This window comes from Mercenaria mercenaria, chromosome 7 (genome assembly GCF_021730395.1).
Source record: "Mercenaria mercenaria strain notata chromosome 7, MADL_Memer_1, whole genome shotgun sequence".
Classification (NCBI taxonomy): domain Eukaryota; kingdom Metazoa; phylum Mollusca; class Bivalvia; order Venerida; family Veneridae; genus Mercenaria; species Mercenaria mercenaria.
Genome location: NC_069367.1, coordinates 30,467,061 through 30,492,663, shown reverse-complemented (window position 1 = coordinate 30,492,663; position 25,603 = coordinate 30,467,061). Strand labels below are relative to the sequence as shown.

At 35.6% G+C, this 25,603-nt stretch overlaps 1 protein-coding gene across 3 annotated transcripts in view; it reads left to right on the top strand.

The window, feature by feature from the left end:
* The first annotated feature begins 17,952 nt into the window (after nucleotides 1-17,952).
* The window catches only part of LOC123554648 (serine-rich adhesin for platelets-like), a 153,787-nt gene continuing 146,136 nt past the window's right edge, over nucleotides 17,953-25,603 (top strand). For all 3 annotated transcript variants that reach the window (XM_053547948.1, XM_053547949.1, XM_053547950.1), the window contains exon 1: nucleotides 17,953-18,393. The gene's annotated coding sequence lies outside the window, so the exon portion shown is untranslated. The remainder of the gene's footprint in view (nucleotides 18,394-25,603) is intronic.

Sequence of the window (25,603 nt, the reverse complement as noted above, 5' to 3'; positions counted from 1 at the left end):
TGACACCGGAAGCTACAACAGATCTTGGATTAGAAACAAAGAAGAGGTCAGGTATAGAGCTTGAGTTCTCTGTAAAATGCGTTGGCTCTTGGATCAACCGGGTAAAATTATTTTCTTGACAAAGTGAGGCAATTTTCAAATTTGAGCGTTGGTCCATAATGTTCCAGTTGAAATCACCTGTTACGATAATGTCATGAACATGAATACCGGTATCGACAGCAAGAGAAAATGAATCATCTAAAAGAGTGTTGTAGACAGAGTCAGAACCTGGGGGACGGTAGAAGGTTCCGAAAAGTATCCGTTTGTTTTTGCGAAGAGAGAGTTCAATCCAAAGGCATTCCAATCGACTGGGTTCGCGGTCGGGTCTACGTTTGAAGTGTATACAATCCTTAACATAAATCACCACTCCGCCATGACTGTCCCCAAATCTGTCTTTGCGAATCGGTGGATGGAAAGAATGTATGAGAAGGTCATCATTTGAGATGGAATCATTTAACCAGGTTTCAGTGAAAGCTAAAATATCAAAGTCGGTCAGCAAATGAATTTTCAGCAATAACTGGGACAGACGGCCATAAATTTGAAAATTCCACAAACCGTTGATACCAGTGCGAAAACAAAATCATAAAATATACAATTTTGAGAAATGTCAGGGAAGTGTAGAGCGAATGCACTGTATATACTTAGCACTTCATCATGTTACATTTTAAGCCTGTAGTTTCCGTTCTTGAATAAAACTCCGGTTTTAGAACACTAAATTTTAAAGACAAAAATGACCCAAAACGCGACTTTGCGCGATCTGTCCGGTATTATCTGCGAACGACTGGCCTAAAACGTATGAAAGAATGTGAATGGACGGATGACCGTCTCCGTTTCGTCTGAGTTCTGTTACCTTTGCCTATTTTATTCAAAAAACGTACCCGGGCCTCAGGACGGAACTGGCCCCTACCACTTAAAGTAGTTATATACGGTTATATCACAGACTTCATTCAAACCGCGTTATATCTAGATAATGTCTGTTCCATATTCATTTGACTCAAACTGAGATCTTAGGTATATATATTATATGTTTTCCTTATAGCAGACTTTATGCTAATACTTAAATATTTTGACATTAAAATTATTACAAATAAGTCAAAATTTAGAATAGTTTAAACGTAAGAAAATGTTGATATATCAATGTGAGATTGTGTTTTTCCATATCTAAAACTTTCATGAACATACTGCTTGTGCTGTCTTTTGCCGAGATAAATTTTGAATGTTTTGCTGCTATGAACTAGAAGTTGTATTTTATTTACATTACTTCACTTAGGTCATTTTTTTGTGTAATAAGAATACACAGGACTGTCATCGAGTAGCATGTAGACAGTCATTGAAAATATTCAAAAACCCACTTTCGTGTTTCCTGTCTCTCTGTTCTCTTAATACATACGTGACTCAATGCATTTAGCTGCATAGATAAGCAAAAATAAGACAAGGCGATTTCTTATCTCTAGATAACGCTATTTTTATTTTTCGACGTGCTGTCCCCTGAGTAAGCGGTTCAGTTAAAACGTGCATATTGGCAGGCGTTTTCGCTTTTAGCAAATATTCATGTTCCCAACGACTTCCAAAATTCTAGCTGATTTAGATTGAAAGCGAAATTAATTCTCCCCCCCCCCCCCCCCCCCCACCCAAGAAAAAGAAATAAATAAATAAAAATAAACAAACACTAATACTCTCCTAAACGTAAGTTTTAAGAAGAAAGCTTCCACGACAATGGCCGCGAAAATTATTGTACTTATCAGTTGGTTGGCCTAACATGTCATGCACTGAACCTACAAAAACATGAAGAAGTCGGCGTAGTAACAGGTGCCCATCTCTCACTCATATAAATTATCTTTAGATATTTAATTCTGCAGAAAAAATTCTAATCAAATGTATTTGAATTTTTTAGTTGTTTGGGTAGAGCTGCATTAATAAGTAAATGCCATGCAGGTTTTGAAAGGCATCTGGTATTTTAAAGACTGTATCACGGGTGGTAAACGCGCAATCCAATTCCCGCTGGGAATACACTTAAAATGGGTTGCACGACGTCCGGTGTTGGTGTTGCGCGTAAAAAAGACGAAATTGAGGTATGTGAAGTTATGATTTTGCCAAGTATGAGACAAGTATATTTTTTCTCGAAAAAAGGAAAATGCTATTCGACACAAATATGATAATACACCATTTATGTAAAATATCTGGCTTGTAATTTATGATTCGGCACTATTATCACAAAAACTCTGGCGACAAGAAGAGTGAAAAAAGTACGAAATCAACAACAATGGCAGTTTCTGACCTCATATGGCTTATCTGAGGACATCTGATGCGCTTTTTATGATAACTGAACTGTTCCGAAGTAACGGATATCAAAATCATTTGCTTCAAATCCTGCTTATGGGGACATAATTGACAAACAATCATCGGGAATTGGGTTGCGCACCGGGAATGGAGTTGCTCGTATACATTATAATGTACATAATGTATACGCGCAACTCCGTTCCCGGGGCGCAACCCCATTCCCGACCCTCTTTTGCCAATCTTTCCCCCAAAAGCAACGTCTCATTCAAGTATATGTAAAATTCATGACTGTTTTACACGTGTTTGATCATTAGAAGCGTCACATTTCCAGAAAGAAGGCACAAGAGTTAGAAAATATGCATTTTTCATGATTCCTTCCTTTTTGACAGTTCGAGCCAGCAGAGTTTTCGTGATAACGGAGCTGATTTTTAAATTAATAAGTTGGTATTTCAAACATATGATCTTTATTCATTTTTGTGTCGAATAGCATTTTGCGTTTTTTTTGAAAACATTCGTAAAAGTATCATTATTTACAAAAACAAAAACCCACCTACCTCGATTTTGTATATATTGATGCGCAACACCAGCACCGGAAGTCACGCAACCCATTTTAAGCGTATTCTTCCCAGTGGGAATTGGATTGCGCGTACCACCCGTGTGTATGAGAGATAGGACAAACATTTTCCAATTATAGAATTTGTTCAAACTTTGTATATATGAACACAGTTTCATAATAGAAACAGAAAATTGCAAAAACAATCATAGGTCACCGTGCTTGTTTAGGAGTTATCTGCCCTTAAAACTGGATTTTCTTCAAATGTGCATAGGGCACATAATTTCTGAACAAGCATGGTGACCTTCGACTGTTTTTCATAATTCTGTTTCTAACATGACACTGTGTCCAGATACAAAGTATGAACAAATTCTATTATTGGGATTTTTACCCAAAACCAGGCCCGGATCCAGAAAGTTTTGACTGGGTGGATGGGGAGGGGGGCGGGGCGGGCACCAGTCTAGAACGAAGACGTCACCGCCGAGGCGCATAGTGAGGTATTGTAGGGGGTGCCCTTGCCCATGTTAGAGGTGTGACGGGGGGGGGGGGGGGGGGCGTCTTCCCCTGGACAATTTTTTTTTTAAAAAATACAGGTATGAAATTATGTCCTCTGGTGCATTTATTGGTGGGTGTACTCTCCTCATTTTAGGATTTGAGGGGGGTCAGGGGGCTCTCCCCCTGGATTTTTTTTAATACTGGCATGAAATGGTGGCCTCTGGTGAATTTTTAGGTCTAAATTTTGAGGAAATGGAGGGGTTACTCCCCCTTTATGGGGGAATGAGGGGGCTCCCCCCCTGAAAAAGTTTGAAATACAGGTATGAAATGGTGGCCTCTCCTCTGGTGCGTTTCTGGGTCTAAATTTTGAGCAAAAATTATTCTTTTTGCCAAAATAGTAGGGTGCATCTTTGATGAGTATAGGTCACTTCTCAGCCAACTCGAGGGGCACGGGTCTGGGGCTAGTTTACCTTTAACAATCATAAATCAGTGTTGATATGACTTTGCCATTTAAAAATAACTACACTCGTACTATATACTAGATGACTATTTGTAAAGCTTTAAAGATTTCTTGTACATATTTTACATACTTTCAGGAAGGTCTAATACGTATCAGTTGTTCCAGATACTTTTAAGTATAGTAACTGTGCTGTCTCACCATCGTTCCATCTTAGAATCTCGCCTTCGCTCCATCATTATCGAGACTTTGCTCTATCACCAACGTACTATCGTACTGCTGTCAGATGTCATCACCATCGTGCGACAGTACTGTCGCGACATCGCGTGTACCTGATGCGACAGCGCTAGCACAATGACCCTAACAGGACACCATAATGATTTTTGATGACTTCAATTTTAAGGCGACCAAGACTAAGCACCAGGGGCGGCATACCTCCTCCCACTTCTCCGATTACATCTATTTAAGTATCTATAAAGACTAGCATTTAAATGTGAAATACGTGCTTTTTTTCTTATCAGACTGGTGAGCAGAGAGAAAATGTTGACCTCCTATCTGTAACATTTACCACCAGCTGTGCGCATACACAATGGCTGAAAAGTTATGGCACACCTTTCTTCTTCATGTTGGTCTAGACTAAACATTTAATTATGTTGAAATTTTTTTTTCCAAACCAAAAGCCTAACTCTGTCGTGAACATGTACAAAGTCCACCACTGAAGATTTTAAAGTCCGCGGATTCCGGTTGTTCTGAACTGCATATTTCTTTCTATTACATCACAAGCGTGCGTCCAGAATTTTCGTTTAGGCCTAGAAGGGGTGGGATATCTAGAGTGTTTTTGAGGCATGCTCAGGGAAATTCTTGGAAGCGGGTATATCTCAGATGGTGCAGTCAGGTGCATATACTGATCTTAGATAATTGACACAATGTCTTTTTTTGACAAAAGATGAACAAAGTTGACATAATACGTGCGATAGTAAGTCTTGTACAGTAGAAAATTTTATTACCTTTCTTTGTAGTTTGGGAAACTAGATTACAATGATAATTATTGTAACATAGTTCTCCAAACTATATAACAAATATAATAAAATTTTCTAAATGTACAAGCACTTCCGCACGTATGGAGGCTATAATATTATAATGTCTCGGGATCAAAGCGACCAAAAAAATGATCATCATCATGTTGCACGTTATAGACGAGGACTATCTCACGGTCGAGTACGATTGCAATGGCACAACAAAATCATAATGTCATATCATAAAACTGTGTATCACTATTATACATTATACACGCTTGACGGATCCGCCTCTCCCCCGATTTTTAATGTAACGTTTGATAGGGTATGCAACCGTGGAAAAATTGTATATTAAAGTAATACCAGAGTTAGTTCTCTTATATTACATAATATATACTCTGACGTTTGTTTCCAGCCGATATTCCGCTTTCGTTTGTTGAAAAATTTCACATTTTCAGTGTGTTTTTTTATCAAGATTCTTGAGCTGATGTTTTTGTACTGTTTAATATACACTGTTGATAATGGATGGATATTCCTCACAACCGAGTCAAATTGTATGCAGACTTAAATTTTCATGAAGTTTTTCTTAACAGACGTAACAGTAATTAGACAGCGTATGGTCACATCAATTATTTTTCAGTCTCATTTCTCACTTGAAACTAAAATACTCATGTATAATTCGTTCAGGTAAAATAATTATCAAATGTGTAATAAATGCATTTTTCGATGTCCATAGGTCATTTTTGAAAATATGCTAAAAGGCCGATGTCAACGGCCGAAGAGGGTAACAACCTACATTTGCAAAATCTTGACAACAACTTCATCATCAGTCGTAAAAGGCAAACCTTTAGGCTAGAATGTATCAAATGAATTTATACAGGTCAACCTTATAAGATGTCCAGTTGTTCACAAGGTTCGTTGGGCACATTGTACATAACATCGGACACATTTTCGCGGTCAAGACGTTGTAATTTGCGACTGAAGGTGAACAACCTAAATTTGCAGATCTATAAGTTAACTCGTCAAAAATGTACTATATAGAAAATATTTCTTGGGCTGTACTTGGAGCTTCTCGTTGATTTGCAATTTTTACATTTGCCGAACTTGCAAAAAGAAAAAAAATCAACATAATTTTATGTTTTCAGCCAGCAACACTTCATCGTGATCGGCTATCCCCATTTTGACGACTGATACAGGATTAACCTAAATACATGCAGGTCTTGCCCAAATAGCTCATTACACATACCAAAGGACTTCCATTTGTCAGTAATTTGTGTAAAGCAAGTCAGTACACTGGTACGGTACTCTACAACACTTGTTAGTTCTCACATATAATAATTGTTTTACAAACGGCGTTAAACCCATATCTAATAATAAATAAACAAACAAACACATCGTATAGACGCTATAAGTGTCTTGCTCTTAAGCTACACTCAGATCAGCTGCAATCTGGGAATTCCATAAGATGCCAGACATACAAGAGAAGGCAACAAGAAAGAATGTACATTTACTGATCTGCTGGTCGAATAATCAATTTATTTTTTTTGAAAATCTTCTCAGACTTTTAAAAACAGTCATTACACACATTATTTGCACACTTATTTGCATCTTATATACCGTATTTGTGCAGCGCATTTCAACAGAAGGGTATATGAGGTGGTTTGGGTCTTTAAATACATGTCTGTATCAAAGATGCAATTGCAACACAAGTGATAATTCAAAACATAAAAAGTACAGTGCAACCTACAAAGGAAAGGAACGCTTAAAGACTAATGCATGTTTTTCGTGAATGGGTTATTGCTTCTAGAGTTATTTTACGTACTGGTAGATCAGTCTACATTGTAAGGGATATAGTCCTATTTGCTCCTTAGATTGAAATAAACAAAGTTTCGCCAGATGAAAATTTTCTGTACCTAAAGTCAATATCTAATCCTAAAACGTTTTACTGAAAGATGCGCACCGTGTATCTTTAAAATTAATGATAGTTTGTTGAATGCGGATTGACAGAACAACTCCTACAAATATGCACATAACATCATTATGCATATGAGCCGTGCCATGAGAAAACCAACATAGTGGCTTTGCGACCAGCATGGATCCAGACCAGCCTGCGCATCCGCGCAGTCTGGTCAGGATCCATGCTGTTCGCTTTCAAAGCCTATAGCAATTACAGAAACCGTTAGCGAACAGCATGGATCCTGACCAGACTGCGCGAATACGCAGGCTGGTCTGGATCCATGCTGGTCGCAAAGCCACTATGTTGGTTTTCTCATGGCGCGGCTCATATATGTTTTTTTTTTATATCTATGAACTGGAAAGTAATGTCTTCTCTTACTTTAAAATCTAGACCTTTGGAAGCATAGAACGCAACCTAGTATAATATTATTCTACCCCCCCCCCCCCCCCCCCCCCCTCCCCTCCCCTCTGACACCGCTTTAAGTGGACCTCTATTGCATAGAATGGCCGAAAGGGCTAGAATATCCCAAAGGACAAGAAAAAAAAATATTTACGGCAACCTAACAGCACTTAAAGACTCTTGTTGTGATAATTAATAATATATAATTTATAAGATTCTGTAGAAGCACAAAACGCCAAAAGTAAATAGCAGACTCGGTTTAAGAGAGGTAATGAAATTCAAAAATAAAATAAAATATATCTTCTTATTATGATATTCCAAGTTCCAAATTCTAATATGATATGACCAATTAGTGCTTTAATCGTCTCAACGATATAATCTTGAATAAATAACTCCTTTTCATCGGGGTCGTGGGGGTTCAAAGAGGGAATACGTATTTCAATATACTAATTATCAATGCTCTTTATTTAAAAACTTTAAATGTGGTGAAACAGTTAAAGGACAGAAACTCGGACATTATCATAATATCATGACGTTTGTTTAAATCTAGGGATTTTAATACCAGATAATAAATACCTCGATTAATATCCGCTTAAAAATCTCGACTAATGTTATTGTATTTGTTAAAACACGCTTATGCTAAAATGACGCCACGTTAACGGGCGATGAAGTTTGGGTTGCGACCAAAAAAGAACGCTACTATATTTCATCTTATGTTTTAGATAAAGGGAATATTAGAATCGAAATAATGTATAGCAAAATTGTGCTCTTCTTATATCAGTACACTCTAAGTCGGTTATACTCCGCCAGAATAATTCGCTCGGGTCACGCCCTCGTGAAATTATTCCGCGGACGTTGACTTTTACGTATATTAATAACGTTAAGACACGATTTTTTTTGTCGAGCCGGCTGGCGGTGAGTTCGACATAGTTGCCACAATGACAGTTCGGTGTTCGAGGTCAAACGTCATGCTACATCTTGTCCCGTCCGGCCCAGAACTTTGACATGCATTGAGGAATCTTGTTTATATATGGCATGAATATTTAACTCGGTGTGACGGAGTGTCTTGTGCAAACCCAAGGTTCCTATCTCAAAAGTCAAGGTCGGAATTAGGGGTCAAAGAACGGGCTCGACACGTTGCTCGAACTAATGACATTTAGTATTAAAGGTATTAGTATATTAGATCCAACCAAATTTCATGTATATGAACTGAACAATATAGTTTTATTTAATATAAAATATAACCAGGTTATGTATATAAACAGTACTATGAATAAGGTTGATAATGGTATGAACTGAAAACATAAACAGCTTAACACAGTATGAATGTTTACAACTGCTAAAAAAAACTGGAAGACTTTTTTTAAGGGAAAGGCAAGGTTGTTCTGATGTTGATTCCGTCTGACTGTTTCTGCATGTCATTTAACGAGGATTTAAAAATCTAAAGGTGAAATACTAAGGGGAAATATAGCTATTGGATATCTTTAATAATATTAATCGCTTTATGTTGGCAGTTTGCTGGGTCAACGTTGAATATCTATATAATATCATGTCCGAGTTATCAATAATTTACACAAATCCGCCTTTTAATACCACATCACTTACAGGGAAATTAATTGTCTACTATTTATATATCGGTGTCACAATGTCACATCTATGATACACTTCGTAAGTTACCTGTGTGACTTAGTATAGTTAATACCATGAAACATATATCAAGATAAATATTCAATGTCAAACTTAAATGATATCATTTTGGCTTTGCTGCAGGAGAAGAGTAGACAAATCGCGAATAATTTCATTAAAAAGACGGCTTAGGGTTAAGCCGGATATTTTATGAACAGTTCCCTAGGGGCGTCAAAAGGTTATTTTGAAATTATGTTTATACATAAATTGTACGAGATACAACCAAACAAACACTCATAAACAACCCATATGATACGATAAAATTCGATAAGATATGATATATGATGATATGATGATTGATGAATTGATAATAATGATATGATATGAATATGATAAATAAGATAGGACACTATATGAAATGATCATATAACATGAAATCATATGATACGATACAATAAGACAGCACGAGTTTACGACACGATATGGTATGATATGATACGACACAATAAGACATCACGACACGATATGGTATGATATGATACGACACGATAAAACATCACGACACGATATGGTATGATATGATACGACACGATAAAACATCACGACACGATATGGTATGATATGATACGGCACAATAAGACATCACGACACGATATGGTATGATATGACACGACACAATAAGACATCACGACACGATATGGTATGATATGATACGACACAATAAGACATCACGACACGATATGGTATGATATGATACGACACAATAAGACATCACGACACGATATGGTATGATATGATACGACACAATAAGACATCACGACACGATATGGTATGATATGACACGACACAGTAAGACATCACGACACGATATGGTATGTTATTATACCTCACTTTTGTCTACAATGATATAATCCCATTACCCATAAAAGAGATATTATGACTATCAAACACATTTTCAAACTTTTTGCCACGTGACCGAGCGAAAGTGACTGTCAGGTCATGTGACCGCACTGATATTTTGAATGTCATATAAGGGCAAATAACTGCTTCAATGTTTTCAGCCAAATCATGAAATGATTGCCTCCCTTGTACACATATAGTAGTGACGTCACTGTTTAATGTGTAAACAGACGATTCAGACAAAAGTTAAAACAGTTGAATTAAATGAATTAAAAACTTTTTTTAAACTTTTTATGTACTTAATTTTGTTCGGTATAATAAAATAAATATCATATGGCAGCGTGTGTGACATTGATATTGTCAACCCTCGAAACAGAATGTCACCACTCGGCTTTCGCCTCGGGTGACATTCTGCCCTCGGGTTGACAATATCAATGTCACACACGTTGCCATATGATATTTATATAATATGATACGACACAATAAGACATCACAACACGATATGGTATGATATGATACGATATGATACGATAGATACAAAATGATACGATGATACGAAATGTTTGTTATAACATAGCTTAATCTGGTATGTTGTATTCGGCTCAAATGGATTTTGCCATACCTGGATCATCAGAGACGTGTAAGCACGGATAAGGAAATGGTGCTGTCGTCTGTAGTTAGGAAAGTCTATCAGACTCTTTTTTTTAACTATTTAAAGAAATGGGACATGAATTTTAATGAAAGAAGTCCGAACACACTAATAATACATGATTGTATCAACATAGTATAAGACGGAATTTGTTTTCTGCCTGTTCATTTACCAGTAAAATACAACCAGGGGCGTAGCGTGAGTGAAATTGAAGTTACTCAAGGGGGAGGGTGTGGGAGGGGGAATTCCCCCTCCAGCTGGTGGGGGTCCGGGGGGTCTCCCCCGCGAAAATTTTGAAATAAAGACGACAAATGGTGGCCTCTGGTGAGTTTTAAGCAATATTTAAAACATATTTTTTATCTGTCTTCAGACATAATCTGATCTATAACATTCAGAATATAATCATAACAATTCATATTCAGAAAAGTCAGTTCTTATTTTACTTAATCGCTTTATCATGGTCGGTAAAGTAAATGTGGCAGAATTTTGAAAGATTCCTCGTATATTTAGGATTTGGCAATTATAGCATGGCGCACCGGCTTTCCATATAGGATAGCCTTCCATAGTACTTAATACTAGTAAATGTCATTTCGTTTCCAAAACATTTTGCATAAGGTGTTTGGCATTTAGCATTGATATCTGATATTTAGCAATTGACAATTAACATGGCGCACCAGGTTTCTATAGAATGCAAAAGAAGAAGGCATGACCATTAGTATCACTTTGTTAGATCCGCTCTACACATTCGAATTCTTTACTCTGGGCCTATTTACTCCCATTATGGTACAGCTGAATTATGGAGAGAGGTCCGGAAATATGATGAATTATTAAAGTGATAGAAGTATCGTAACAGTAATAGTAAACATATCAACGAAAAAATGATCAATTTTATGCATGCATTTATGTTAAGCGTATCTATACAATACTGACAATTAACAAAAGGCAGTGCCACAAAAAACATAATTTACCCACACGTTTTCCAAAAATTAATTTAATAAACATTTGTTTTTATATGATATACATTAAATATTCCAAGCCGATATCTAAAGAGTTATTTCTTAACTTCATTGTCCATATGTATTGAAAAAGGAAGCGAACTAATAACCTATATGGCATGTAATCCGCTGCATTAATATATAACATGATGTTAAACTAACGTATCCAAATATTTAGAATTTTTATTACATGTGTATTATACGACATTTTAAGACAAAATTCAGCCATAGTAAACTGTTGTAACTAAGACCAAAAATTATTTTTGATTAAAAAAGGCACCTTACTGGTTCACAATTGAATGCACTTGCAAATTACTAAATTTGCACGAGCTGACGACAATTAAGAAATTTAATAAAATATTTAGAATACTCACTGCAAACAATAGGAATTCAATACTTAATGAAAATGTGAAAAAATCAAGTTACTAATACATTTTGAAATATGACAAGAAAGTGTTTTGAGTTTCCGCGATTACCAGCTTCTGTAGACGTTTCCGTGGTTACGGCACGCCGCTAAATTTCTACGACCGATCTTAAAAGTCAGTTCTTGTTTTATTTAATTGTTTTATCATATAGTAAAAAAGTTTTGTATGATTGGTAAGTATAACGTGTGGCAGATATTTTTGCTGTTCAACTTTCTGAAACTACCAGCCTAATATCTGAAAGTTAAGAGTGCTCATCATGCAACTGTAAGAACGTTACAGTTGTTATATCAAAATGCATAAACCATTTGTTAAGTTTGGCAACGAACAACGTTTAGAGACACTGGCTTCCAGACCGTGCGACAACAACAAAAAGAGTCAATTCTTAAGTATTAGCAAGTAATTCCTGTATTTCTTAATAAAGCTTTAAAACTCAATTACTAACAGTCTGAATGCTATTGAAAAACCTGAGGAGTAGTTGTTTTTACAAATTTTTACAGCGCTTGTAACGTTTTGCTCTAGGCGTATATTCAATCTAGTATACAACTGCTGTTCTTTTCACTTTTCAGGGGTGTTTTAGCAGAAGAGAAAACGTATGCTTACGAGAAATGCTCGGGCTCACGTGCTGTTAAAACACTTTTCGTATGCGTTTTTCGATGCAAAGCGTAAACGTTTGACGGCCCCAAAACGGATAATTCAAAAGGAAATGATGTCAACGTGAAAAGCAATTCATTTTATGGTGACCTTGAGGGAGAATGTATTCAATTATAAATTTTATCCGCATTTTATACTAGAATACCTTAAGCACATGTCTATTCCATACCCAACCGGACTCGGGCACCAACCGATATCATCAGGGTCCTGCAGATGTTATAACACAAAAGATATGCGTTATCTCTACATAAACTGCCACAATTATAGATACAAGTGGTTTACTGGTGAAGACAGTCGGTTATGATTTATTGCGCGGCGGCCCAGGTTCAATTCCCGACTAGAGCTTCTTGATTTGGCATTTATAAGATACTTTAAAAGAAAAAAGTATATTCCGGATAATATGACCAAATTTGATAGAAACATAGCCGAAATCTGGCACCTTTACTGAAAACCCACCAGAACTGTATTCTATTCTATATGGTGAATTTGAATAAAGGATATGTATCGCAAACTTTGCATTTACGTTATAAATTTTTGTTGACTTTTAATTCAGAAGCCATTACTTATCTTGTTTACAGATACCAATATGTAAAGTCTTTGCACTAAATAAGGAAGACTCTTAAATCGTCCACCAACCATTTTCGAAGTAAAGCTGCAATATTAACATGATTTTAATAAAATATAGGTCATTAGGTCTTGATAGATCTATATCTTAAAAAACTAATCCCGTAAAAACAGACATTCATGAAATAATAAAAGATCAATGAATATCAAACATTTCTGAGTGAAATATCCGCTTTAAATATCGTGGACGAACTTTTCACCAAATGGTACTTTTAAATTCAGGGTAAAGTCGCTAGATCTACCATCTATATAGCAATAGACTGCCTTCAGTTCATCTTTCATTACGTGTATGCTGGCATTAGGCACAATTTGTCTGTTTCAATGGTAGTTTCACTGACCTCCAGAATATAGGTAAAAAAGATATTTCCAGGAGAAATGAAAGGGTCAGAATAGGGTAGGCCTACATGACCAAATTATGCCTCTTGTAAGTACATGTGTATTTGTAGAAATTCTAGAAAACGTGACATTACCTGCTAGGGAAAGTGTATTTCTGTGCAAATTCCCATTTTGTTGTCAACAGGTGAGTTTTCACTCCATCGTTCTTTTCAATGCGTGGATCAAATAAATCTTGGTACGGAGGGTCATTAGCGTTCACCATTTTGAATTCCGCGGCATGTAAACATTCCATTTGGATACTCAGTTCAGACAACGATGGTTAAATCTATTTTTAGAATAGAGCGCGAAGACAATGCTAAGCAGTAGTGTACATGACTGAATTACGAACATGGGGTGTTTCAATTTGTATAGAACTTTAAATGAAGTTTCTAATAAAAAACAATAACACTAATGTACATAGACCTAGCGAGTGCCTAACCCCCCTTAGCCTTTAATTTTTATTGTCTTTTTCGAAAAATTAGCTTTCTTTGTTTTTTTGCTTTAATTTTAAAGTTTACTCAAGTGAGTAATTGAGTATGCCACGCTACGCGCCTGACAACCCACAATTTTACCAAATTTAAGTATATAATAAATTAGTAACATTTTTTTTATAATTTATTCTAACATGTCTCGATTTGATTGCCAGATAAACAAAGAAGATGGTCAAGTTCTGTATATTCAAGAAATAATTTATAGCAAAAGAGTGTTTAAACACTTTTTATGCACGATGGGCGTAATAATTTCACGAGGGCGCAGACCGAGTGAAATTATTTGTACGACGTATTTCCGCCCGAGTGTATAAATAGTGTTAAAACATTTTTTTGCTATGAATTATTTTAATTCTAATACATGTATGCACTTAATCTAAAACAGTAGAAAAATATACATGCGCTCTTTCTTGGTCGCAACAAAAAATTGACGTCACCGCTTGTTGACGTGACGTCATTCTAGTGTTTTAACAGAGAAAAACATATTAGAATCTATGATAAACAACGAATGACGCGCGGACTGGTAAGAGAGCATTATCACGTCAATTATGACGTCAAATTACCGCATGACGTCCGGGTTATTGTTACCCGAATAAATGAAGCCCAGCATGATTTTTACCAAAATATTTCATTGAACATGTAAGCATGAAAACAATCAAGGCCTTCTTGTGGTTTGTCGTCTGATTTATCACGGTTCATCGTTCAGATGTTTAGATGTTAAACCACTCGGCTGAACACCCTCGTGGTTTAATTCCTGCGCATCTGAACTATGAACCATGATAAATTACACGACAAAACACTCGAAGGCCTTGATTATTTGTTAAGTATATGATATAATATCATACATCAGGGCATAGTATAGGTCAATATCATGTGAGTAAACGATATACTAGTATAAAATCGTTAATGATAATAAATATCATTTTAATAAATGTATAGATCTATTTCGTATTCCATATCAATGATTTTCGATCTATAAATAATAAAGATTTATATATTGAAGATCAAAGTGCGAGTTATTTCAGTCAGGTCATTACAAACTTGTTAAAGGAGCGGTATAATGATAAACGACCGTGGTAAGTATAATATAATAACTGCCATTGTACTTTTTAGCTTCTATTCCAGGATGGAAAAATATCTAGTATCTATATAGAGATATAAGCACTTATGTCAAGCTATGTTAAAATGGGGGTACAATGTAAGAAGATATAAAATACAATTAAATTGTCGATTCGATGGGACAATATTAATAGACAAGAGGAAGTGAAAATGATTTATATATGTAACTTCAATATGCTCGTGTCGTTTGTAAAACTTTCTAAAACAAAGACAAGATGAGCATAAGTTTAATGCTATAAGCCAGTGTATTATTATTATTATTACGATACATTATGTCTTATTAGAATTATCATTGGTCGCGAGTTCGAACCCGAGGCGACAACTTGTCAGAGGTCAACATGCCCAAAGTTGTCGTTTACATAAGGATTACAGAGATTTAACCGACACGAAAGACATCGCGAGACATAATGACCTCGATTTTTTATTCGGCTTATTCAAAATAATTTCAGACCCTATGTTTTGGTCACTGAAGATAACTCCTGAGGCTATTTAAATTTCGTATAATTGTGGCCCCTTTCTTCTAAAGACTGTCAGAATGTATATAAGAATAAAAAAGATGATCTATTCGGTAGCCAGACTAGTTTTGCCAAAGCATAGCTACAACATTTGGTTAGTGAATCCGCGATTCTTGAGAGTTATTTCTCATTGCCGACAGCTGACTAAAATGTTATTGATTAAATTATAACTACCATTGAACCCATAAACTTCAGATATCTCACGTGTACGGATAATATTTGCAAGCCGCATTAATCCTAAGGTTATGGTTTGTGTCCGCCAGTGTATCGACCTGTTCACATTCATCGCCAAGGCTTCCTCTTATTTCAACAGCCGTTATACCCATGAGTTGTAAATATTTTTTGTTCGTGTTAACGTAAACAAGCATTCTCCACAGCGTCAAGGTAAGCCGCTATTGGTGAAATTACTCAAAAATGTTATATTCTCGGTGAAAAATAACGCGCATTTGCGAGTTCACTGTTGTGATCGGTATATTAGCTGGTTAAAAGTACAAAACTGTACTACTGCATTTTGCATGACCATTTTCCGCTTTTTCCTGTAGATGTACATTATCTATTTTAACATTTGTGATGGGTGTTTAATCAAAAGGTCTTACCTATTTTGTATTTCGGAAATGTCTTGTTCAAAGACAACCGCTGTGATGAGTAATAATCAGTGAAAAATAAATTTGTAGATGTTAAATAAGTTCTTGAAATCCCTCTAAAATAAAATATGAATGGTGTAAAAAGCTTCGTAGATGATTTTTGTCAATACTTTCAGTTACAATCCCTTTCAAATAGTCCCAACTATCCCCACTATGTCATACCAAAAACGTAAAAAATGGTACTAGAACCTTCCTCGCTTGGCGCTCAGCATTAAGAGGGTAGTGCTAGGACTGGTCAGCCTGGTGTCAGTATAATGTGGGTTGGGTATCATGTCACATGACTACGCCGTGATATTCCAGTAAGGCAGCACTATAAAGTTTGGCATTGTGCACCGTCGTTTATGTGACTGAAAAATTGTTGAAAAAGACGTTAAACCCAAACACACACACACTATGTCCAATATCTTAAGGTTGTCGTACATTTCCATCCGCCTTTGTGAAAACACATTAATAATTCTGATATATTTCAACGAAGTTTAATATTCCAAACATAATGTAAATTTATATCTATGTCCTAGTACACTTATCATTGCGTCTTGATTAATTATGCCACATAACAATAGCTTAATAATAAAAAAAGTCATGAGATAAATAGTGTTGTAGTAAGTCTATTGTTTTACAATCTTTTGTTGTCGTTGTTGCTACTTGTGTGCTTGTATGTGCATTTTCATATATTCATAGAAAGCATTTTGCAATAAATCCCTGGAAACTTTGTTTTAGTTTTAGCTCGATTGCGATGAAAGCTTCAAGCTTATTGGAACCACTCTCGAGCCCGCTTCCTGGAAAGACCAGTACTGGTGTCATATGAGAAGTCATGGTCGTGACCCCTGTAGGGCTAGAACCCACGACCCCTGGACGGAACGGCCGACACCTTATCCATTACTGACTAGACCACCGCTCCCCTTAAAATGGCGAATAATAATTACTTTTTGTAGATAGGACATTCAATGTGTGTCTTATATAATAAAAATGTAATATGATCCTCTTTGTTTATTTTCCAATATTTGGTTGATATCATCATCAATCCATTAAATTCATTGTTATACCCTTATCGACATTGTAATTTTATACATATGTGTGATAACAAATGATTATGTACATAAATGTAATAAAATACATGCGTTTAAAATTTCCATAGGTTATATTAGGTAATAATTCTGGCATTAAACAAAAACCGTCCGCTGACGTAACCACGGGATGGTTCGACTCGCCCAGCTCTCAGAATTTAGCTGTACTTACATGCATTCTGTATCATTAGTGTTTTATCTTTGTTTGTATATTACATTATTAAAAGTGTACAGGCGCGTGTGTTCTCCGTGACGACTTGACAAAATACATTGTGTTTGAAATCATTCGTCCTCTACTTCTGACTCATGTTGGGAAGTTGGCAGATACCTGCGGAGAACAGGATACAGAATCCAGGAACACTGGTAAGGTTAAATGCCTGCTGTTACAAACAAATCGTCTATTATTAAATCCCCATTTCAATTTCAGGTTGTATGTGTTGTTCATATTCTAATCAAACATACATAAAGTAGAGAAAAATGTTCGATGATTATACCTACTTTCTCAAAATAATAAAGGTAGACGTCTGCATCATGCGCCAAATCTCGGGCAAATTTCCACGAGTCCCTGTGCGACATTTAATTTTTGCTGTACTTCGCACGTAATCAATTCATCAAGGTATGCAACCTTAACATGTTTGCATACATTCCGTTTGAATAACCTCCCTTCCTTGTCCTCCAATGCGGAGAGCTATGAGGACATATTACATTATTTATCGCACGAGTCCGAACATTTAGTGTGTACTGGCGCTGTGTATTGATTTCGTCTCGGAATAACAGCTCGCGAATCCAATTTCTAAAATGGATATGTAAATATTGGATAAAATAAAGTAATTATGCTACAAGTATTGGCATTTTTGTACCATTACTCCGTTTCGATTACGTCAATATCTATTTTCATAACATTGCTATGCTAACAATTATTACCGATAATTATAGTACTGGATAGTGTATTCGTTCGTTCATGTGCACCGGTGTGGATTTTACTTCTGTCAGTGTAAATTAACAACTGTATATAAGTTAATTAATGGTTTCAGTCTTGTGTTAAGTTTATTCTGCGTAACCGATTTTAACAACCGCTAGGAAAGATAAAACGAGAAACTGGAAATACTACAAACAAGGGTAAGTGGACATAAATATATGATTGAATGAATGATTATGTAGAATTGATAGGATTATACTCCTACACGTTTTTCAGTAATATCAACGATAACCGTGTGTGTCATGTCGATCAAACATGTATCGAGAGTATTTATGTGTGTTTAGTCGTATTATTTATTCATAACACAGCTGACCTACTTCTAAGTCGGGCACGTTTAAACTTTAATGTATACATACACGCCTTAATGCTATTTAATCTGACCGCGTGTGACCCGAATATGTAAAAAGGTTAATGAGACTCAAAATAGAATTCGTAGTTAACCTACTTAACCTTGACCTGTCCGTCTCCATACGCTTTATAAATAAGTAATGCTATCAGACAAATTACTTCCTGTGGCGTCTCGTGAGAAACCGCAGAATAGATAATGACAAGACACAAGCACAGGACTTAGGATTCATGTTTTTGCGATTTTTTGTCAGTAATTGATACTCTGTGTGACCTCCAGAAGGCCAGGATAAAGGTTTAAATCCTTAAACCCTCAGCCAGCATGATTACTGAGGTCCGGTTATTTTGTGATAAGCTGTATTAGCTTTCTGTTTTAACAAGAAACTTCATCAAATATGTTACAGTCATGCATCTGCGAATTAATGAACTCTACTTATTTCTTAACGGTCATTTAATGGTGGAAGAAGGCACGGACGTGAATCTAGGTAGATTCGCCGACCTTCCGGACTTCTTAACTTTGTGACCCATTAGGGACTCGAATCTACTGACCATAACCACTTGGCTATGGAGGAACCATTATTATCTCAACAAAACGTGTAAACAGAAGTAGTTGTAGAACTGCCATAAAATTTTATTTGTCTGATGGAGATGCGTTTTGTTGCTATATGTAGATTGATAGATAAATCATATGCCAACTAATAGTACTCACTGGAAAATTAACCTACAACATTTTACGAAATGACTCATGGCGTATAATATAATCATTATAATGAAAGTCACACGCATTGACATTTATGCAACAAACAACAAGGCGTCATATTTATAAGATAGATAGATAGATAACTTTTATTCCTCCATTATTGAAGAGCACAACATATTTACAACATGACAACAACAAACATATAAACAAAGACAAATGTAAACAACATAATATTAAGCATTTAAACACATACATGTAATAAATGAGTATGCTTAAATAACATGCTAATTGCATAGATAGCGTGATATCGTACATCAGGAAAAGTGTGTACGCTCAGCAATAGCATTTCACAGTCCTGAATGAACAAGTTGAACCAAAAATGAGTGAGAGTGAAACAACTGGCAGATATACGGTAAAATCGGTCTGCCTTGCAACGGGAGTACTGTATAGAAGTCCAGGAAGTGGTTTCTCTCCTTATTCTCTGACAGTAGGAATAATGGTATAAAAGATAAAAGTAAATGTTGTACATTAACAGAATAAGAAGGCTATTGTCAAACGATTGGAAAAATCCATGGTATATACTAAATCAATTTGTGATATCCCCATTTAACGCCATTGTATCCATATTTGGCAATAATGTATAAATCTTAAATATGCAACTATTATTAATTAACCTTTTATCATAGGCGATCTGTTTATTTTGTTAACTTATAAATAAATATGACCTGTATGTAGTAAAATATGATAAAACAGACCAGATCCAACTGACTGAAAGCGATTATGTAGAGTGTCATTGTTATTGTAATTATTACAATTATTATCACCATTCTTTAACTTATTATACCACACGGAGGGAGTAATGATTTAATGCGTATGCACGGTCAAGTGTGCTTTAAAAGAAAATACATGAGTGGGTTGGTGGACAGGAGCGAAGCCACCGAGAGAGAGAGTGAGACTGTGTGTGTGTGTGTGTGTGGCGGGAACGAAGATGTGGCTCCGTATACAATTAGTCTTTAAATCAAGGTTTCCATAAACTGACAAAAAAGTGCGAATAGTTCAAAAAGTGAAATCATGTCTTGGAACGTTGCCTCGTAAACTAATCGACTGGTTGAATCATTGACTGCCCGCTGGAAAGTCAGCAAAGTAATGAGCGAGTTAAGATATGATCAATATTAACGTATATATGAAAAATGCATTTCTCTCGCTAATATGAGAAAAAGATTAATATGTTTAAGAATAATGTGAAGCTATGTGATAATGTCTCATTTGTTTATCGTTCGATATCGATCAACTTTCGTCCAAGGTTCAACGGGACGGCTTGAATGGAATTGGTATATTGTATACAATCCAAAAAGGTGAATGTCTGGGCAAAGCTCGATTACTGTAGAAAATACCATTTGACCGTCTATGAAGACAGCACGTAGAGTGTTTTAGCAGTGTGATACCGATGGCGCAACAGGATAAAACAAACGTCAAACGTCTTTATTCTTTCCAAACACTTCAAATTTTAAGAAAAAAAAAATCTTCAAATATTTAGAAAATACCTGGGGATAAAGTAAGGCTATTTTTTCCTATTAATAAATAGAAATGATATATTCACTCTCTTCTCAAATTTTTATACTAAACATTGTCAATTATTTCCTCAAACAAAGGCAAATGCATAAGGTTTTGTACGATGATGTAAGATATATGGTGAGAAGTATACAATAAAGTTGTACTCGTTATTGTACTACAAGGATATAGTCTTACAAACAAAGACCGTTTGAAGGTCGGTCATTATTTACGTTTATGCATTAGTTATTTACGGCTGGCGGTATTGATTACACAATTTGATCGATTTGTATTTAATTTCGTGCACGCTCTGCATGCTAAGGAGGGACCTTGAGTACCAAATTACCTACAGTACTTGTCAGAGCATGCGGGTTTCGAGACCTCGATCTCTCTTCCTTCAAGCTAAAGGAGAAACTCTTTGATCAGATATTTAATTTATACGGAAGCAAATAAAATACAGAAGGCAATGTTAGTGCACAGTAAATTTTGAAGAACAGTTATTTTTGTTCACAGACTAGATCGGTGCATCGCTTTTATCTTGTTTTAATTACCTCTATCTGACTTCATATTCGTTTGCACGTTCATTCATGATATCTTGCAGACAGCATAAAGGTGCTGAATTTTTTTATACTTGGCATCTGTGTACTTACGAGTGATTGCAACCATAACTTATTAATCTTAAATCAAACCAATTCACATTTATGATTTAAAACCTGGACCTTTTCCGGGTTACTTTGAATATTTGTTTGTAGAAGCCCGGATATCAATATGCGTCATATTTACTAATATAGCATTTTGGGTTTGGTTGCGTCATTTATACAAAGACATTATAGACAAGATACCGGTATTTTATTACCAGTTTATATACATGTATGTATAGTGCAATAGTGCAAGCAAATAGTGGAACATGTTCTTACATTGTTCGACATAAGCAGTCGACCAACCCCAGAGAAAATGTTGAACATGAATGCCATCGTAATAGAATTAGTTCTAACATGCATTGTGTTTACGGCAAGAAATAAAACAACAACAACAAAATAAACTTATAACCATAACGGGTCACGCTCCGATATATCAAATAAATACGGACTATTAATGTGTAATACGTCTACACGTGATGACAAAAATACAAACGCTGTCATCGACTAATTCCACAGTGTCAGTGGTTCGAGTCGTGTTAAGCTCGATTTTTGGATTGTGAAAGTCATTCATCCAGCATGTATATACTTCAACCCGAGCTCCCGAGGCGAGTGTCCGAATAAATACGCGGATTAGCTTCAGAGGTGTTCCTCCGTCAGATTATCTGAAAGTACGTCATATATATGACGTTATCTTTAAGTTCAGCTGGGAGTAGAATGACATATACAACTGAATAAAAGGCACATCGCATGTTCAGTCTTCGGGACTAGATATGCGTCATCTTATACACGAGCACATCGTGTTTACTTGGCCCATACTTGACGGAAGAAGTTCCTCCTCTAGCATTCTGGAATGATGTATTTCTTTTATTGGTAAAGATTTCCACTGTTGTGCCATATTACATCTGATATAAAATACAGCCTTTGAAAGATGACGCATTAATTAGATTTGCCAGGATGCACGTGTAGACGTATTTTTGCACGTGCTATTTGCTCCAGATGTGTTTACATTTTAGAATGTTTACAACAGGAAATTAGGTGTACTAAAAGACTGCTAGGACGTACTTAAAAAGTTAAAGATATATTAGTCTCAGATCATAATGCTGTTTGAAAATGTGAATAATTTATTTTATTTTATTTATTTATTTGGGTTTTACGGCGCACCAACACAGTATAGGTTATATGACGCCAAACAAGACTACAAATTTTGGTTCCACATCTCATTTACATCGAAATAATATTTAGTTAAGTTAAATTGATAGTAGAGGTCATTCTGGATTTAAAATTAGTATTTAGAACTACATTATCTAAGTGAAAGATGTGCTCTTGATATTTTTGATGTCTTTTTTCTTCTACTGTTAAACGACAAAGAATTATTCAGCTTTGATCTATAGGTTATGTTTAGCTGATAAAAGAACCTTAGTCTGACGGTTATATACCACTAAAAGAAATTGTTCGTTATTTTATATAAAATTCAGTCACTTCGAATCTATTTGATAAAGTTTCCAGATTTTGATCCAGTCATAGACCTATAGACTTATTTTCACAAAATATCACACATTTGCTTCAAGAAAAGGAGTAGTCCATATAATAAGACTAGATGGATGACAAAGTTCGATAAAATAACAAATCATAAAATGAGCCATCCCGATATGCCAAATAAGTAAGGCTAGAAAAGGAAAAAGTAAAAAGGGACGTTGCACAGAATGCCCAACCGAAGGGTGTTTTTGACCAGATTACTGCTATAAAACCTGAAGACTTTTAAAGTCACCGTATATATATGATAAAGGCAGATCACATGTGCCCCGAGTGTTCGTGGTGACGATTCCAACATTTGTTCTAACGTTCGAGAACGTTTTACGATTCCCCTCCATCATTTATACCAAATTACGCCTGATAGGAAAGACACCTTTTATTACGAGAAGCTTCGAACGATGACGTATTTAGATTTTCCAGAATGCACGTGTAGACAAATTGCAGACGCATGCTGCACTTCTTCAGGAAATTTGCCAGGTGTACGAAGTGATTGTAGTATACCTAAGGACGCACTTGAATAGTGTATCATTCTGTCTGATCTTCACATTTCTTTGCGTAAATCGTTTAGAATAATGTAGTTCTGGGATAATGTTACGTTTCGTTTATAGACTAGACGCTATTTTAACCTTTACCTTGTCCATCTTTCAGTTTGGACAGTACCATTAACTGTTAAAAGGGGCTCTTACCAAAAAAAAAAGATACTGACTGAATGGCGAAAAACGCAGGTGATGATTAGACTGCACGGATGTGCAGACTGATCATGATCTACACTGGTCGCAAAGGCAGAATCAATCGTGTGCAGCATATTCCAGGATAGGAAGTAAAAATAAACTGGTTATTTTTATTCTGGTATGAGAAAGTGTCACATGAGCTTATGATTGATCTGAGTGTATTTCAACGTTTGACTTCTTTCATTCCACGATTAACATTGGTCTTGTTGTTTTTCTTTAAATTGAGTATATAGTGAACCAATAAACGTTTTTAGTTGGTCAGAAAAGAAGTTCCACAGATGAATTCATAGAGAAAAAATAGGTGAAAAACACATTCACGCACGCACGCAAACATGCATGCACGTGCGAACGAAAAATAAATACAAATATAATTGAACTTTGTTTTGCATTTTACCATGGCAGTAGCAACATATTTTCAGGATGACAGATGGATGGATTGGTTCATATTAAATATATACGTAACCGTCCTGCACACTAAAACAAAAGGTTAATCCGGGATTATTTGGAGGCACAGTCTGCACTGAGTGCGTCATACACGCGGCCAGTGAACTCTGTTAAGGATTAGGCATTTTCATTGTTTTCTCTAGTAATTAGCATTTACCACGTCGCAATATAAGCATTTGACATTCCGCTTTATTTGACATTGAGAATTACGGCAATTAGTATTTGGCAACAGTTTTTTTTTCGTATACAACATATCTTGAATGGTGTTGACATACCAAACAGAATTTTGTTTGTGGTAAATGTGCGTATCGGTTATAAAATGAATTAGCTTGTTTACTTCTAATGATATGATCTTGAAATGATGCAGCGTTTTCTATGTTTTTATTACTGAAATTTTCCCACAGCTCAGTGAGTGGTATGGTTCAATTTGTAGCTGATTATCAAATCACGTTCATGCACGTGTGAGAAGATGTTCGAAAGCAAATATCCAAAAAACAATAGTATGTAGTTAATGTACTCTTGCCTCTGCTGATCGATTAAACAGATGGATATAAATTAGGTTATCTTTTTTCTTTTATTTATCATCAGACATTCCTGAGTCAGTCTTATTTTCCTTTGATTAACCGGAGATATAATATATGTTTCAGAACCGGTAGAAACACATGACAGCAGTCTTAGCCAGTCACATTTTTTCAGTTTTCTTATACATTTATTCTTTTTAAGAACAAAATGTCCTGTAAGTGAGCCAAATTATATATTTAATTATCTTTATGGTACTGTTTAAATATCTCCCGTTAAGATGAAATTGCGCATTTCTTTCGATTTCAATAGAATATCCGTTATACAGTTCCCAATGATAGCGAAACGGATGTTTCAGCAATCTGAACTAATTGGAAAACGTATCCCCAACTGTTTATACTTTCAGAATTTATTTATTTCAATATCTTTAACACATCTTGTATACTTGTCATTCCTAGTGTATTATGGTTAGTTTACACAACTTTATTCTAAAATGTTCTACCAGGTTGAAAAAAGTGCTTAATTAAAGCTATATACTCGCCCAAGGTTTGGGTGAAGTTTGATATAGAATATGACCGTAACTGAGAATGAATGTGTCAGGTCTTGAAAAACAAGAGCTGTCTGATGACAGCGCGCTCGACTATTCGAAGAATTGATTGAAGAATGGGGTCAAAATATTTCTACGGATATTCAGACAAAAGAAATAAAAAGATTAGACAAACAATGTTCCTGTATTACTATGATTTCGATAAGTCTTGCACTAAATGGCAATATATGAGGCAATTTCAAAGTCCAGAAAGGGCCATAATTCAGTCAAAATAGTTATGTACTCTTGCCTACAGATGGAAATCATAATTATAAACAAGTGTTCAAAGTTTAAAAGCCA